At 42.1% G+C, this 12,214-nt stretch overlaps 1 protein-coding gene across 1 annotated transcript in view; it reads right to left on the bottom strand.

Moving 5' to 3' along the window:
- The window catches only part of KLF10 (Kruppel like factor 10), a 57,032-nt gene extending 46,087 nt beyond the window's left edge, over positions 1-10,945 (bottom strand). The window contains exon 1 of the mRNA XM_044294106.1: positions 10,782-10,945. The gene's annotated coding sequence lies outside the window, so the exon portion shown is untranslated. The remainder of the gene's footprint in view (positions 1-10,781) is intronic.
- Between the last annotated feature and the right edge of the window lie 1,269 nt (positions 10,946-12,214).

The following is a 12,214-nucleotide window of genomic DNA, read 5'->3' as shown; positions in this document are numbered from 1 at the left end:
CTGCATAAGTGCTGTCAGTCACAGCGAAGGGGCAGGGAAGGGGGCGTGGTTACCGTGACCTAAAGCAAGGAGGCCGCTGCCGCCACCAGGGGATAAAACAACGTTTTCAGTACTTTTGCTGCATCTGCCTTCAGGAAGAAAGGCATCATCAGAAACACGCTGCTGGCTACACGCAGGTACTGCTGGCGGCTTGGGATGGTTTTGGGAGGTGACAGGTTCCCTTTAACCACTTTACGTCCGCCCATAGGATATAAACGTCCTATGGGTGGACCTCTATTTCTGAAAGCACATTTTAAAACGTCCTTTCAGAAATAGCAGCTGCACGCTAATCGTGCAGCTGCTGATCGGGTTGCCCGCTGTCAGTGACAGCAGGGCAACCCAGAGATAAGGCAGGGACAGTTCCCAGGTGTCCCTGCCTTCTAGATCGCTGCAGACACAGCGCTCACCGAGCGCTGTGTCTGCAGAGCAGGAAGCGCTATGCGCTTCCTGTTCCGGCCCGGCGCTTATGTGACCGCCGGACCGGAGCGTGCAGGAGCTGTGTGAGGTCTCTCACAGACCTCGATCAGCCCTGCACTGAGGCTGTACAGCTCAGTATTGCGCTGTACAGCCTCTCTGGGGGGTGTATTTCCACTGTAACTGGGGCTACTATGTCAGCCCCAGTTACAGGAGAAATCAACAGTGAAAAAGAAAAGAAAAAGTGAAGCAAATGTCCCCCAGAGGTCTTGTATGACCTTATGGGGGACGAAAAGTGTAAAAAAATAAAAATAAATAAATAAAGGGTTGAAAAAATAAAATAAAAAAAGTGTCACATGTTAAAAAAAAAGGTCCCCAAGTAAGGAATAAAAAAAATAAATTTAAAAATAGAAAAAATAAAATAGACATATTTGGTATTGCCGCGTCCCACAAAATGGTACCAATAAAACCGTCACCTCATCCCGCAAAAAATGAGCCCCTACATAAGAAAATCTCTCACAAAATAAAAAAAACTATAGCTCTTAGAACATGGAGACACTAAAACATCATTTTTTGGTTTCAAAAATGCTATTATTGTGTTAAAGTGAAGCAAATAAAAAAAGTATACATATTAGGTATTGCCGCGTCCGTAAAAACCAGCTCTATAAAAATATCACATGAGCTAACCCCTCAGATGAACACCGTAAAAAAAATAAAAAAAAATGTGTCAAAACAAGCAGTTTTTGTCACCTTGCATCACAAAAGGTGCAACACCAAGTGATCAAAAACGCGTATGTCCCACAAAATGGTACCAATAAAACCGTCACCTCATCTCGCAAAAAGTGAGCCCCTACATAAGAAAATCTCTCAAAAAAAAAAAAACTATAGCTCTCAGAACATGGACACATTAAAACATAATTTTTTTGTTTCAAAAATGCTATTATTGTGTAAAACTTTAATAAATGAGAAAAAGTATACATATTAGGTATCGCCACGTCCGTAACAATCTGCTCTATAAAAATGTCACTTGACTGAACCCCTCAGGTGAACGCTGTAAAAATAAATAAATAGAAACTGTGCTAAAACAACCAATTTTTTGGTCACCTTGCCCCATAAAGTGTTATAATGAATGATCAAAAAATCATATGTACCCAAAAATAGTACTAATAAAACTGGCACCTTATCCCCTAGTTTCCAAAATGGGGTCACTTCTTGGGAGTTTCTACTGTAAGGGTGCATCAGGGGGCTTCAAATGGAACATGGCATCTAAAAACCATGTGGAGTTCCTTTTCTTCTGCGCCCTGCCGTGTGCCCATACAGCAGTTTATGACCACATGTGGGGTGTTTCTGTAAACCGCAGAATCTGGGTAATAAATATTGAGTTTTGTTTGGCTGTTAACCATCGATGTGTTAAAGAAAAAATTGGATTAAAATGGAAAATCTGCCAAAAAAGTGAAATTTAAAAATTTGATCTCCATTTTCCTTTAATTCTTGTGGAACGCATAAAGGGTTAACAAAGTTTGTAAAATAGGTTTTGAATACCTTCAGGGGTGTAGTTTCTACAATGGGGTCATTTATGGGGGTATCCACTATGTAGGCCCCACAAAGTGACTTCAGACCTGAACTGGTCCTTATAAAGTGGGTTTTGGCAATTTTCTTAAAAATTTGAAGAATTTCTTCTAAACTTCTAAGCCTTCTAACGTCCTAAAAAAATAAAATAACATTTCCAAAATGATGCCAACATAAAGTAGACATATGGGGAATTTTAAGTAATAAATATTTTATGAGGTATCACTTTCTGTTTTAAAAGCAGAGAAATTGAAATTTAGAAAATTGCAAATTTTCAAATTTTGGGGTAAATTTGGGATTTTTTCATAAATAAATGTGAAATATTTTGACTCAAATTTATGACTATCATGAAGTACAATGTGTCACGAGAAAACAATCTCTGAATGACTTGGATAAATAAAGGCGTTCCAAAGTTATTACCACATAAAGTGAGACATGTCAGTTTTGCAAAATTAGGCCTGGTCAGGAAGGGGGCAAATGGCCCAGATGGGAAGTGGTTAAATAATAGTCTGGAATATCTAAGCCGACAGTTGGCTCAGGGCTGACTTCATATTGGTTGGCCACTTCTACTATCTGTCCAAGGCTCATTTTGAATGGAATATATCTGGATCTTACCTGCCCTGAGTTTCTTTCGGAGGCCTTAGTCCCATAGAGTTGAGTCTGTTTGGTGCAGGGTCCCAAAATGTTTTGCTGATTGTTATGTTGGCAGATAAGCTCACACAATTGATCAAATGTTATTCAAAATCCATATATTCATTGAGGCAGCTTTACTGATACTATCTTAGATGCAGATGGTATAAACCGATGTGCCAGATGCAGGGCCAGTTCTAGGTGAAATGGGGCCCTGGGGCGAAAAACAATAAGGCCCCCCCCCCCCATGACACTTGATGACTTTTACAGAAGAAACTGTATATTTTGGGGCACAGTGTATGCTATATGTGTATAACATAAACATATTTCATATGAAAACTTACAGTTACTTGGCTTGGCCCTTGGGGATCTCGGACGTGGCCGGGGGCTCGGCGGAGCTGATGTTGTGTTTTATCCTAATGAGAAAGATTTCATAAAAAGAGTTTGGAGAAGGGGCAGAGGGATAGCAGAGCAGGGAGAGGCTGGTGCTGCTACTAGGGGGTCATACCATGGGGGAGTAATAAAGCCCACCATAATGCCCTCCCAGTAGAAATAATTCTCCTTATAATGTGACAGTGCAAAAAATACCCCCTTGTAATGCCCCCAGTTGAGCTAATGTCCCTATAGTGAAGAAGGGGATACTCCAACCCCGAAACGCGTCTGGTCAGACCCCCCCATCGACCTAAAGAGTAGTGCACTACGTGAGAATAGAGACCGCTGCCGGGCGCCTGCTGAAGGTCCACGTTGATAACATCAGTGCATCGGGTCCGAAGCCAAACCAGCGGACTCAAACACGCTGACTTACCACGCGGCAACCAAACCTTGAAGGTTGAAAGGACAACTCCACAGACCACTGCAGGACAGCCGGGGCGCATCAAGTGGGTAAGATCATTCCGACATTGAGGTCGGTGTGCCCAAAGTTTAATATACAGCTGTACTAGCGGGACGCCGCTGAAATCTATATGCAGCGGGACGCCGCTACATATTAGTTTGGTTCGGCATTTGCATAGCTACAGTGTGCGCTATAAACTAAGTACGAAGTTGTCTACTAGCGACACGAACCTACAGCTATCTTTTACTTAATTTATTGCTGAACTTGTGAGGTTGACCTTCTAAAGGACACTTTTTTCCAATAAACTGTGACCGACTACTTCTGCCATCTTGATCGAGCTACCTTAGTTCCATTGCGCCGCTGCACATTCATACTTAATACTCTAATTATGAAAAGTGCATTCTTTTAATGAACTAGTATATTTGCTGCTATTTAGGACTATTGGTGATTTTATTTATAGCACCGTTGGATCTGTTTAATATTTTTTTATTTTATTTTTTTATTTACTTAGTTATTATTGATCTATTTATTCTATAGATACTGGTGTTTGATTGTTTTAAGAAATAAATGTATGGCCCAGTCTTCCACATATTATATGTGTATAAAATACCCCTACATAGTGACCCCAGTAAATGCCCCCATAGTGCTCCTCTCCCTAGTGCCCCCCATAATGTACCAGTATAAAATGCCCGATATATAGTGCGCCAGTAGATGCCCTCAGTGTCCCCCATAATTTGTAAGCATAAAATACCCCTTCTCAGCGCCCCCGTAGATGACCCCATAGTAGTCCTCTCGCCCCTTCCCCATAGTACCAACCACAATGTGTCCCAGTATAAAATGCCCCTATACAGAGCCCCCATATAAAATAACCGTTCTTTGTGGCCTCAGTAGATGCCCCTATAGTGCCACAAATAATGTGCCAGTAAGAAGTGCCCCCATAGATGTCCCCAAAAAATGTGCCAGTAAAATGTGCCCTCATAGATGCCCCCCAATCATGTGCCAGTAGCCTGAGCCCCCCCATCAACATGTGCCAGTAGCCATAGGCGGCCCCCTATCATGTGCCAGTAGCCATAGGCGGCCCCCTATCATGTGCCACTAGCCATAGGGCCCCCTATCATGTGCCACTAGCCATAGGGCCCCCTATCATGTGCCACTAGCCATAGGGCCCCCCTATCATGAGCCACTAGCCATAGGGCCCCCCTATCATGAGCCACTAGCCATAGGGCCCCCCCTATCATTAAACTTATACTTTGTTGAAGGACCTTTTGATTTTATTACAGCACTCAGTCTTTTTGGGTATGAGTCTATCAGCATGGCACATTTTGACTTGGCAAGATTTGCCCACTCTTCTTTGCAAAAACACTTAGATTTTGTTTTACATTTCTCATGGGAGAACCTCTTCAAGCCGCTGTTTCCGCTAAGCCACTCCACCATGTTGGATTCTCGTAAAAAGTGTCTGAAACCTTTAGTAAATGTGGTGTAAGGTATCTGCCCCAGAATTCTGTCACATTTGCAAAGTAAAGTAAATCTGCCACAATGTTTGCGTATACCTTAGCGCTCGCAGGCCCAGATTTAGTAATGCTATGAATGCCGTAAACTTAGACAGGTTGTATAAAGCTTCTCCAGATTTATCACAGGGGCTCAGGTTGGATGATACATCTGGTACAGGGACAGACACTTTTCTCTGACTTTATTCCAACTATTGGTTGGCTTACCTTGCGCCAGAATACCGAAATACCTGAGGCCTTAAAGGGGTTTTCTGACCTTAAAGGGGTTCTGCAGTTTTTTAAAAACTGGGCTTGCGGTAAACAGCAAGAAGGCTGCGGCACTACTGCCAGCGCTGCTGCTTTCTCAAACAGCTGTTCGGCAGGGGTCCCGGGTGTCGGAGCCCCGACGATCAGATGCTGATGATCTATCCAGTGGATAGATCATCAATAAAAAAAGTGCAGAACTCATTTAAGGTCAGAAACCCTTTTTAACCCCTTAAAGGGACACTGACAGGCAAATTCAGCATATTGTGTTATATATCTGACATTACAGGTCTTATACAGTCTATTAAAAGCATGTTAGTATCCCCCCTGTCCACCTTCTAAATACCGAAATATAAAGTTTTATAACTTGCCTGTCTCCTCACCAATCTGCCCAAGGGGCGGCGTTTCATCTGAAAATGCGCCCAGCTAGCCACTCCCAACTTCCGTTCTGTAGCCCCGCCCAGCTCATCAATATTCACTTCGCTGGGCGGGGCTACAACTCTCCCCAGTCACGATCCTGCGTATGGTTGATAGAATCCTCTTGGCAGCGTCCGTCTAATCCTCTGCGCCTGCGCCCCGCCGTGGTTAGATCGCGCCTGCTGTACACACCCTGCCTGCGTTCCCAGAGGCAGCTGCAGCCTCTGCCTCATGCGCATGCCCCAGGCACTGTTCAAAGCAGCGCTTCAGAGCGCTGCTCACTCACATCTCCAAAGGGGTTAATGATAGTGCGGAGAGTTGTAGCCCCGCCCAGCGAAGTGAATATTGATGAGCTGGGCGGGGCTACAGAACGGCAGTTGGGAGCAGCTGGCTGGGCGCATTTTCAGATGAAACACCGCCCCTTGGGCAGATTGGTGAGGAGACAGGCAAGTTATAAAACTTTATATTTCGGTATTTAGAAGGTGGACAGGGGGGATACTTACATGCTTTTAATAGACTGTATAAGACCTGTAATGTCAGATATATAACACAATATGCTGAATTTGCCTGTCAGTGTCCCTTTAAGTAATTGAGACGTACCGGTACTGCATGGTTCCCGAGTCCTTAAGGACCCATGACGTACAGGTACGTCATGTGTTGTTCCGATCACCACCGCCACCCGGCGGTGATCGGAACCCCGTGCCTGCTCAAATCATTGAGCAGGCACCTTGGCTAAATGCGCGGGAGGGGTCCCGTGACACCCCCCCATGTCGGCGATCGGCGCAAACTGCAGGTCAATTCAGACCTGCGGTTGCGGTGGTAATCGGGCGTGCCATCGGGTCCCCATGCGGCTGGAGGGGGGACCCGATGGCATGGAAGGCAGTGTGATGCCTAAGGCCGGAAGCTGTATGAGTAATACACACAGTATTACTCATAAAGCCAATGCATTCCAATACAGAAAGAAGTATTGGAATGCATTGTAAAGGATTAGACCCCCAAAAGTTCAAGTGGGACAAAAAATAAAGTGGAAAAAAAAAAGTTTAAAAAATAAAGTATTCCCCCCTAAAAATTACAAGTTTTAAGTAAAAATAAACAAAAACGTCATTTTCCGCAAATAAAGTGAAAAAAAATTGGTAAATTATAGGAAAAAAAAGTACACATATTAGGTATCGCGACATCCGTATTGACCGGGTCTATAAACATATCACATGATCTAACCCCTGAGAAGAATACCATAAAAAATAAAAACTGTGCTAAATAAACCATTTTTTTTGTCACCTTACATCACAAAAAGTACAACAGCAAGCGATTAAAAAGGCGTTTGCCCACCAAAATAGTACCAATTTAACCGTCACCTCATCCCTGAGACAATCGCCCCCAAAAAATAACTATGGCTCAGAATATGGAGACACTAAAACATCATTTTTTTGTTTGTTTTAAAAAAGCTGTTATTGTGTTAAACTTACATAAATAAAAAAAGTATACATATTAGGTATCGCCGCGTCCGTATCGACCGTCTCTATAAAAATATCACATGACCTAACCCCTCAGATGAACATCGTAAAAAATGTAAAATAAAAACTGTGCTAAATAAACAATTTTTTGTCACCTTACATCACAAAAAGTGTAATAGCAAGCAATAAAAAAGTCACACGCACCCCAAAATAGTGCCAATAAAAGCGTCATCTCATCCCGCAAAAATCATTCTCTACCCAAGGTAATCGCCCAAAAAATGAAAAAGAAAGAAATCATTGTGTAAAACTTACATAAATGAAAAAACAACTTGGTCTATAATCTATAAAAATATCACATAATCTAACCTGTCAGATGAATGTTGTAAATAACAAAAAATAAAAACGGTGCCAAAACAGCTATTTCTTGTTATCTTGCCTCACAAAAAGTGTAATATAGAGCAACCAAAAATCATATGTACCCTAAACTAGTACCAACAATACTGCCACCCTATCCTGTAGTTTCTAAAATGGGGCCGCTTTTTTGGAGTTTCTACTCTAGGGGTGCATCAGGGGGGCTTCAAATGGGACATGGTGCAAAAAAAAAAAAACAGTCCAGCAAAACCTGCCTTCCAAAAACCGTACGGCATTCCTTTCCTTTTCCTTGACCGTACAGCGGTTTACGACCACATATGGGGTGTTTCTGTAAACTACAGAATCTGGGCCATAAATATTGAGTTTGGTTGGCTGTTAACCCTTGCTTTGTAACTGGAAAAAAATTATTAAAATGGAAAATCTGCCAAAAAAGTGAAATTTTGAAATTGTATCTCTATTTTTCATTAATTCCTGTGGAATACCTAAAGGGTAAACAAAGTTTGTAAAATCAGTTTTGAATACCTTGAGGGATGTAGTTTATAGAATGGGGTCATTTTGGGTGGTTTCTATTATGTAAGCCTCTTTTATAAAAGATTAATTTTTTTTTTACTTCATTTTACCAGTGTCATGAAGTACAATATGTGACGAAAAAACAATCTCAGAATGGCCTGGATAAGTCAAAGCGTTTTAAAGTTATCACCACTTAACCGCCTAACGCAGGATCGCGGTCCGGAGGCGGCAGCTCTGCGCACAGATTTCCTGTGAACGCGCGCACACAGGCGTGCGCGTTCACAGGATCGGAAGGTAAGCGAGTGGATCTCCAGCCTGCCAGCGGCGATCGTTCGCTGGCAGGCTGGAGATGCGATTTTTTTAACCCCTAACAGGTATATTAGACGCTGTTTTGATAACAGCGTCTAATATACCTGCTACCTGGTCCTCTGGTGGTCCCTTTTGCTTGGATCGACCACCAGAGGATACAGGAAGCTCAGTAATAAGTAGCACCAAACACCACTACACTACACCCCCCCCCCCCGTCACTTATTAACCCCTGATCACCCTATATAGACTCCCTGATCACCCCCCTGTCATTGATCACCCCCTTGTAAGGCTCCATTCAGACGTCCGTATGATTTTTACGGATACATGGATCGGATCCGCAAAACACATACGGACGTCTGAATGGAGCCTTACAGGGGGGTGATCAATGACAGGGGGGTGATCACCCATATAGACTCCCTGATCACCCCCCTGTCATTGATCACCTCCCTGTAAGGCTCCATTCAGACGTCTGTATGATTTTTACGGATCCACGGATACATGGATCGGATCCGCAAAACACATACGGATGTCTGAATGGAGCCTTACAGGGGGGTGATCAGGGAGTCTATATGGGTGATCATCCCCCTGTCATTGATCACCCCCCTGTAAGGCTCCATTCAGACGTCCGTATGTGTTTTGCGGATCTGATCCGTGGATCCGCAAAACACATACGGACCTCTGAATGGAGCCTTACAGGGGGGGTGATCACCCCATATAGACTCCCTGATCACCCCCCTGTCATTGATCACCCCCCTATAAGGCTCCATTCAGAATTTTTTTGGGCATACGGACGTCTGAATGGAGCCTTACAGGGGGGTGATCAATGCAGGCTTCTCACCTCTAGGAATGATGGTTTTGGCAGGTTGTGAATGTTAGCTAAGTAGAAGAGATCTGATTTAGGGCTCATGCACACAACCGTTGGATGTTTTGCATTCCGCAAATTGTGGATCTGCAAAACACAGATACCAGGCATGTGCGTTCCACATTTTGAAGAACAAAATTGCCGGCCCCTAATAGAACAGTCCTATCCTTCTACATAATGTGGACAGTAATAGGACATGTTCTATTTTTTTTACAGAAAGTCCACGCGGACACGGAGCGATTTCCTTTTTTTGCGGCCCCATTGAAGTGAAGGTTCCACATAAAAAAAATAGGTTTGTGTTCATGAGCCCTTGCATGGTGTGGAAATTCTCGGTGCATAAATTCACCTGCAAATGCAGATTTTGAGATCCACTGCCTGTCAAATCGTTGTGCTGCTTTTCATTGTGAATTTCATCCTTTCTAATGTAAAGGGTGAAACCAGGGCAATTCAACAGAACAGAAACTCAGCACCTATTGAAATAGCTAGCACACACTAAAGTGCCATGCACAATGCTATTCTATAGACCTCACCAATTCAATGTGCACAACAAAAAATGGTATAAAGAATTATTTATTAATACAAGAAAAGTATACATAGACAATGGCGGATAAAAAACACAGGACAAAATGGGACCTCATACCTTAGACACAAAATAAGATATACTTCTATCCTCCTACTGAATGCTCGGACAGATGATTAAACCACCACTTATACGACTTACGTCAAAAGATAGGATATACCAAATACCTACAGCATACTACATTAAAGTGCAAAGTGCAGCACCACAGTGTGGTAGCAAGAGGATAAACCTTGAATAATAAGGTATACTAACCAGGCAGAATCCCAAAAACCCCGACGCACGGTTCGCGTTAGCTTCCTCAGGGGATGTTTATATAGGACTCTTTATATAGATGTTAATGAGACTATATTAAAAACACTTGAGGTGTACCTGATGTGTGGCCACACATGATGATGTGAATGGCATGCGTTCCACGTTGGAACGCACGCCATCACTTCCCTTTTCAAATAGGACCGCCCATATTAGCGCTATCTGACTAATATTAATGATCTTATGAGGACAATAGATCTAACACATTACTTAAATAGAGGGGGGGGGGGGGAGTAAAAAGTTAATATAAGAAAATAAGAAAAACGCTGTAGGCATGTGTACCGATGACAAATAGTATACTGGGCACTCACACTGTAGGTAGAACCATTAATAGAATAGCCAATGTCTGAATGGTCAAATGAATAATTTATTAGTAACTTGTTAATTCCAGTAATAAAATAAAATGCAATAATAAAATAAAATAAAATACAATACTAATATTTATCGGTCAATAGGATACATAAGTATAAAAGCACTAGACACTAGACTAAAAGTATCTAAAAGTGAATAAATTACACAGTGATAGGTATAGATATTCAAGTCTTAGGAATGTGATGGTATGTATGTAGCTATAGTGGCACTTGCTGATTTATCCTAAACAGGTAAGTACTGGCCAAGGAAATAAAGGGTGATCCTAGGACGAAGTCTCTGAAGAAATAAAATCCGATAGTGCAATGTGAAGCAATGTCCTAGTACAGTGAGGATTTTAATGCGGCGTCCCGCTTCTACTCACTGTTCGGTGATCAATGATGTTAGTTATACTGCTTCAGTTCCGATCCTCTGTGTCACCTAATGTTCCTCCTCAGGTTATCTCCGCTGCCGGTTTAAGTGGCTCTGGGCATCGCTCCGTAGGTATAAAGAGCCGATGTCCTCCAAGCCTATGTTAGCCTGCTTCCACGCTGCATCTGACATGCGGTTATAGAGTGGAAATATACTCGCTCTCCGGCTGCAAGAGGTTCGAGCTTCCAGTGAGTCAGCGTGGCAGGTTCTCTCAGATGATGTTCCGGCTTCTCAGCGTCAACCTAGAGGAATTTATGATCGGATTTTATTTCTTCAGAGACTTCGTCCTAGGATCACCCTTTATTTCCTTGGCCAGTACTTACCTGTTTAGGATAAATCAGCAAGTGCCACTATAGCTACATACATACCATCACATTCCTAAGACTTGAATATCTATACCTATCACTGTGTAATTTATTCACTTTTAGATACTTTTAGTCTAGTGTCTAGTGCTTTTATACTTATGTATCCTATTGACCGATAAATATTAGTATTGTATTTTATTTTATTTTATTATTGCATTTTATTTTATTACTGGAATTAACAAGTTACTAATAAATTATTCATTTGACCATTCAGACATTGGCTATTCTATTAATGGTTCTACCTACAGTGTGAGTGCCCAGTATACTATTTGACATTGTTTTATTTGCAAAGGAGGGGCGAATCCTTTTTACTGTGAGCACCTCCGTCTGTGGCTTCATTCACTCCTGTGCGTCTCACAACAGTATATAATGTGTACCGATGAACCGGAAGTGCGATGCGTTCCACAGGAGAGGCTCATGGTAGACAGAAGTTCCGCCTCCCACTATAGAAGGAGACGTAACCCTTAGCATTCCAACCTGGAGCACATTTGTGAAACCCACAGTGCATAAAATAACCATCATTGCTAACCAAAATCTGTCATCAAAATTCCATATAAATACTAATAATAGAACTACAAATGTATAAATATACAAATATACAAGTATATCAATAATCATGAGATGCGAAAATTTAAGATTACACTTACCGGTAATCGCTTTTCCATAAGCCCATGACAGCACCCTTGAGAGACCGCCTCCATCCAGGACAGGAAACAGGAACTTTCGTGGAGAGCTCATAAGGAGGAGCATGGCCCCAAGACCACCAGTTAATCGCAAGAACTTGTCCTAGACCACACTCTTCTTCTTTTTTTTCTTTTTTATATATATATATATATATATTTTTTTTTTAAATATATATATATATATATATATATATATATATATTTTTTTTATTAGCATTAATTCTATACAGGGTGGGAATAAACCCGGGTGCTGTCATGGGCTTATGGAAAAGTGATTACCGGTAAGTGTAATCTTAAATTTCCCTTGCGCCCATGACAGCACCCTTGAGAGACGACTA

The sequence above is a fragment of the Bufo gargarizans genome, chromosome 5 (assembly GCF_014858855.1).
Source record: "Bufo gargarizans isolate SCDJY-AF-19 chromosome 5, ASM1485885v1, whole genome shotgun sequence".
In the NCBI taxonomy this organism is placed as follows: domain Eukaryota; kingdom Metazoa; phylum Chordata; class Amphibia; order Anura; family Bufonidae; genus Bufo; species Bufo gargarizans.
Note: the sequence above shows the minus strand (reverse complement) of the source record. Positions and strands in the feature narration are given on the sequence as shown.